The sequence below is a fragment of the Musa acuminata genome, chromosome BXJ2-9, assembly GCF_036884655.1.
Source record: "Musa acuminata AAA Group cultivar baxijiao chromosome BXJ2-9, Cavendish_Baxijiao_AAA, whole genome shotgun sequence".
NCBI classification, from domain to species: domain Eukaryota; kingdom Viridiplantae; phylum Streptophyta; class Magnoliopsida; order Zingiberales; family Musaceae; genus Musa; species Musa acuminata.
The window spans coordinates 32312963-32319859 of record NC_088346.1 but is presented as its reverse complement, the minus strand read 5'-3'; positions in this window follow the sequence as shown (position 1 = coordinate 32319859).

Below are 6897 nucleotides of genomic sequence, written 5' to 3'. Positions count from 1 at the left end.
CACTCTAAATCTCTGGTTTGCTTTTACTTTGAGCACTTTATCATTACTGCAAACCTCCTACATAGCTATTGCCCTCTGCGCTTTTACGAACAAGTCTCTAAGTTCTGATCTTTCCGAATCTGCATTCATACGTAAATCGATGTTTTTTGTACAACTTTACATTGCAGTTTACGTTTACGTTCTGATTCCATTTATAACTGCAAACTATCTTTTGCGCTTTTACGAACAAGTCTCTAAGTTCTGATCTTTCCGAATCTGCATTCAGACGTAAATCGGTGTTTTCGTACAAACTTTATATTGCAGTTTACGTTTACATTCTGATTCCATTTATAACTGCAAACTATCTTCTGTGCTTTTACGAACGAGTTTCTAAGTTCAGATCTTTCCAAAACTGTGTTTAGACGTAAAACTGTGTTTAGACGTAAAATTGCGTTTAGACGTAAACTGCGCAAACTGTGTTTAGACGTAGAACTGCGTTTAGACGCAAACTGCGTTTAGATGTAAAACTGCGTTTAGACGTAAACTACGCAACCTGCGTTTAGACGTAAAATTACGTTTAGACGTAAAACTGCATTTAGACGTAAACTGCGCAAACAGTGTTTAGACGCAAACTGCATTTAAACGTAAATTGAGTTTAGACGTAAACTGAGTTTAGACGCAAACTGCGTTCAGACGAAAACTGCGTGCAGACGTAAACTGCGCTTAATCTTAAGTTATCTTAGAATCGGCTTTTACATCGAAATCATTTTTTATCGATCGAACGCAGCTTTCGTTTTTAATCGCTGAAAGATTTCCGCTGCACTAATTCACCCCCCCCCCTCTTAGTGCTCTCGATCCTAACAATTCCAACCCAATTACACCTTAAACGTACTTCTATGTAGATAATTATTACAAAGTTAATCAAATATTGTCCGGCATGTCATTTGTTCATCGACGTCTCGTCCGATTCTTCGACATATCATCCTCTCTTGTCACCTATTGCCCAATCGGCTAGTTGACCTCTGCAACTCCAATTTCCTTGGCGTAATTTCTACTCTTCTTAGCCCAATGCCCGAACCCATGGCCTTCTGTCGATACGTCGACTGATCTTCTGGCTCAACGTCTAATCTTCGAACATGTTCCACTCTGGCCTAACATGATTCTTCCTGCTTTAATTATCTCTCCCTGATCGAAGCTTCCTACGTCACTCAAAACGTAGATAAGATCATAAACACTATCAATTGGTTTCATCATCAAAATCTAAGATTCAATAATATTTGCATGTGATGTTGATATCTATTAAATATGTATATGTGTGACACATTATATTAGGAGACCGAAACAAAATCCTCTTCTCGATAATATTAAGTCGGTAAATATGAGATAATTAGATTGACCTACATGACTTTCCATCGTTATAGGAAGAAATCGATTCTCAATGTAGGTTGAGTTGGTCGAGTCCCTCGAGGCTCACCTATATTGTGATTTGAGATCTTACCTATGTTAGGATCGAGAGCACTAAGAGGGGGGGGGGGGGGGGGTGAATTAGTGCAGTGGAAAACTTTCTGCGATTAAAATCGAAAGCTGCGTTCGAACGATAAAAACAATTTCTGTGTAAAATCCGATTCTAAGCAAGATGATATTAAAGTTAATCTATGCAGGGAGTTTGTAGCTATGATGAAAAACCAGAATATAGGCGCAAGCTGAAATCCGACGTTCGTACGAAGAAACTGATTTACGTCTAAGTGATGATTCGTAAATCACTTGATTAGGCAAGATGCAGTTTAAGCAAGAGTATGAAGGCAGTTTGCAGTTATGGTAAAGCTCAAAATGTAAACGCAATCTACAATATGATGATCGTACGAAAAAGCATATTTACGTCTAAACGCTGATTCGGAAAGTAAAAGGCTTGAAACCTGATCGTAAAAGCGCAGAAGGCAGTAAGCTTCATAGGAAGTTTGCAGTAAAGATAATATGCTCAAAGTAAATGCAAACCGAGATTTAGAGTGGTTCGGTCAATCTTGACCTACTCCACTTTTGGCTTCCTCCACCGACGAGGTCACTGACGTCAACTAGAGGCCTTCCTTCAATAGGCGAAGGCCAACCACTCTTTTACAGTTTCACTCCTTTTGACGGGCTTAGGAGACAACCCTTATAGAAATTTTCTCTCCTCTCTTTACAACTCAAAACTTGAAGAACAGAGGGAGGAGAACTTTTGGCCTTTACAACAATTTTGAGCTCTAAGAATCACAGAAAGATGTCAAGATTTCGAGTGTTAGTTACTTCTTTCAGTGCTGAATGGGTGGGGTATTTATAGGCCCCAACCCAGTTCAAATTTGGAGCTCAAAACTGTCAATTCCCGGAATTCCGGGATCAGGCGATTGCACCTCCTGACTAGGGCGGTTGCACCGCTTGGCAGTGCTCGAAGACTGAGCCTCTGGGCGATGCCACCTCTGTTAGGGGCGGTTGCACCTCTCTGCCAGAGCTCGAAGACCGAGCTCAGGCGGTGCTACCTCTTGTCAGGAGAGGTTGCACCACCCAATCTCGCTTGGAGACTGAGCCCAGGCAGTTGCACCTCCTGGCTGGGGCGGTTGGACCACCCAGTCTCCCTGGGAGACTTAGCCCAGGCGGTTGCACCTCCTGGCTTGGGCGGTTGCACCTCCTACAGTAATCATGGTCCGAATGGGTAGATCCATTCGGCCCAAATTGGGTCTTTCAGGGGCCCAATTGCCCCAAGATTAAGCCAATGGGATCACCTCCCATTACCAACTTAATCATTGTGCTAACTACGATAAATCCTAAGACAATTTCTGCAGCTTGCTCCGGTGCGTCAATCGCATCTTCCGGCGAGTTTCCGGCGAACTTCCGTCGATCATCCGATGAACCCTCGGTGATTCTCCTGCGGACTTCCGGCAAACTCCTGGACTTGCGACGATACACTTGGCGAGTTCCGACTAGCTTCTTTGGCAAGCTTATGGACTTCTCGGATTTGTTCCCGCAGAACCTCCGACGACAATCCGAACTTCCGTCGAGCTCTCGAACTCCCAACGTGATCATTGTCATGACTCCGGCGCAACTCCTGCTGCACGTCTTACTTTCATCGTAGTTAATCCTGCACACTTATCTCAACATATAGGTTAGACAACAAATGACAATTGACTTCATCATCCAAATCCGAGATTCAACAATCTCCCCCTTTTTGATGATGACAATCAATTGATAATAGAGTTAACCTTAACTCCCCCTATCTACATGCCATACTTGAGATAAGTCATTCTTGAATTCAAGACCTAAGAATTCAAGCGACATCTCTGACGATGATGTCAATACTTGACATTCATTCTTACATAACAATTTTGAATGATGGTAATTGTAACAATTCATCATATTGTAAGATATCAACATGTAAAGCTGTGAACTAAGATTTTGATATCATTAGCATCAGTGTTTATAGCATATTCTATATATGGCATATGTTCATATATCTCTTGATGATGCAAGCATGGCATAATCATAGCTTCAATGTTTATAGCATCAAATCAATTCATATATTTCTCCCCCTTTGTCATCAACAAAAAGCATAATAGATGTGATACCAGGAGAACAATATAAGCAAGTTATCAAGCATATAAAGTAAGGCATAATACGTGTAATGCTTTGAATACTTCTTCTCCCCTTTTTTGTTATAATCCTTTGTGCATGGAGGAAAGTCATTTTATCAAATCCATTTTGGAAAAAAATATTTTTCAAAATAGTGTGTTTGATTTTTGTCAGTCCAACTGTTAAGCGAATCCGAAAATGAGATGAATTCTTTCATGCATTCGGACAAGATTATGCTATAGTTTTCCAAAAATCAAAACATTTCAACACATGGCAATCAAGTTATTTGATCATTCAATAAAGTCCGAAAAATGTCACATCAACATTCCTAATCCTCTTCTTATGAAATCAAATTGTTCTTCACTTAGAGGTTTTGTAAAAATGTCAGCTAGTTGATGTTTAGTATCAATGAACTCTATGGTTACGTCATGATTAGTAACATGATCTCGTATAAAGTGATGTCTAATATCAATGTGTTTTGTTCTTGAGTGTTGTATAGGATTCTTAGTCAAGCATATTGCACTTGTGTTATCACATTTAATGGGAATATTCTTAAGATTAACTTTGTAATCTTCTAAGGTGTTTTTCATCCATACAACTTGGGCACAACATGCACTTGTTGCAATATATTCAGCTTCGGTTGTTGATAGTGCAACCGAGTTTTGTTTCTTAAATGACCAGGAAACAAGGGCATGTCCTAAAAATTGACATGATCTTAATGTGCTTTTTCTATCTAGTTTACAGCCAGCAAAATCCGCATTAGCATAAGCAATTAACTCAAAATTCTTTGATTTTGGGTACCATAATCCTAGATTTGTGGTACCATTAAGATATCTAAGTATTCTTTTAACTGCTTTGAGATGAGATATCTTAGGGTTTGATTGAAATCTAGCACAAAGTCCTACACTGAACATGATGTCTGGTCTGGTTGCAGTGAGGTAAAGTAAACTTCCTATCATACCCCTATAAGTTTTTTTATCGAAGCTTTCTCCACATTCATCAATTTCTAACTTAGTAGAGGTGCTCATAGGAGTGTTAATAGCCTTTGAGTTGTTCATATTAAACTTTTTTAATAAATTCATAGCATATTTAGTTTGATTAATAAAGATGTCATTGCGTAGTTGTTTGATTTGCAAGCCTAAGAAGAATGTTAATTCTCCCATTAAGCTCATTTCGAATTCAAGACTCATAGTTTTAGCAAAAGATTCACAAAGAGATTCATTCGTAGAGCCAAAGATAATATCATCAACATAAATCTGGACAATGAGAAAATTATTTTCAAAATTCTTGATGAACAATGTAGTATCAACCTTGCCTTTTGTGAAATTATTTTCGATAAGAAAAGAACTAAGTCTCTCATACCAAGCCCTTGGGGCTTGTTTTAAACCATAGAGAGCTTTAGTTAATCTAAACACATGATTAGGGAAGCTATTATTTTCAAATCCAGGAGGTTGTTCAACATAAACTTCTTCGGAGATAAAGCCATTTAGAAAAGCGCTTTTAACATCCATTTGAAATAACTTAAAATTATTACTACTAGCGTAGGCAAGGAGCATCCTTATGGCTTCCAATCGAGCCACAGGAGCGAAGGTTTCTTCGTAATCGATACCTTCTTCTTGGTTGAAACCTTTGGCCACTAATCTAGCCTTGTTTCTAACCACGATACCATTTTCATCTTGCTTGTTTCTGAAGACCCATTTAGTACCAATAACTAAGTGGTCATTCAGCCTAGGAACAAGCTTCCACACCTCATTTCTCTCAAATTGATTCAGTTCATCTTGCATTACGATAATCCATGAATCATCTTTCATGGCTTCGTCAACACATTTGGGTTCAATTTGGGAGAGAAAGGCAGCGTTCGCACAAAAATTTTTAAGAGAAGATCGTGTTTGAACCCCCTTTGACGTGTCTCCTAAAATTAGCTCCTTGGGATGAGCATCTACATACTTCCAATCCTTGGGTAAGGATGTTTCGGAAGTGGATGCATCTAAGTTGCTAGTTGGAGAAGGGGTTTCATTTAAATTCAAGGAATCAAAATTAACATCATCATCAAAATCATTTTTCCTGATTTCGGAAATCTCATTGAAAACAACATAAAAGGATTCTTCGATAATTAAGGTTCTTTTATTGAAGATACGAAAGGCTTTAGAAACCGAAGAATAACCAAGAAAGATTCCTTCATCGGAATTAGCATCAAATTTTCCTAGGTTATCCTTTTCATTCAAGATAAAACATTTACACACAAAGACTTTAAAATATGAAACATTGGGTTTCTTGTTGTTCCATAACTCATAGGGAGTTTTGGTTAGTAGGGGTCTTACTAGAACTCTATTCAAAATATAGCATGCGGTATTTACGGCTTCGGCCTAAAAATATTTGGGTAGGTTGTGTTCATTCAACATGGTTCTTGTCATTTCTTGTAAATTTCGATTTTTTCTTTCTACTACTCCATTTTGTTGAGGATTTATAGGAGTAGAGAAATTATGGTTGTATCCATTGAGTTCACAAAATTCCTGGAAATCATGGTTTTGAAATTCACCACCATGATCACTTCTAATTGATGAAATCATAGAACCTTTCTCATTCTGAGAAAGTTTACAAAACTTGGTAAAATATCTAAGGCAATCACTTTTCTGTTTTAAGAAGTAAGTCCATGTGTATCTGCTATAGTCATCCACAATGACGAAGGCGTATTTGCTACCTCCTAGTCTTGATGTGGAGATTGGTCTGAACAAGTCCATATGGATCAATTGTAAGGGCCTAGAGGTGCTTACTTGATTCTTAGATTTGAAACTACCCTTAATTTGTTTACCTAATTGGCAAGCATCACATACATTATCTTTGATGAACTTGATATGAGGTATTCCTCTTACAAGTTCTTTAGATGATATTTGAGTGATTAGTTTCATGCTAGCATGACCTAATCTTCTATGTCATAGCCAAGCATCCTCATTCAAAACTGAAAAACATATTTCATTACACAAATCATTGATGTCAATAGTGTATACGTTATTTTGTTTTAATGCAATCATAGACATGTTTTTGTGTGGTTTTTCAATGATGCAAGCATTAGATTCGAATCTGACAATGTATCCTTTATCACATAATTGACTAATGCTCAAGAGGTTAAGTTTTAAGCCATCAACTAACAAAACATCTTCAATAAAGAAGTTGGATTTGTTACCTATGGTTCCTTTGCCAACGATTTTACCCTTATTGTTGTCTCCGAATGTGACATAGCCTTCGTCTATGCTAGTGAGCTTAGAGAATTGAGATGGATCTCCGGTCATATGCCTTGAGCATCCACTATCAAGGTAC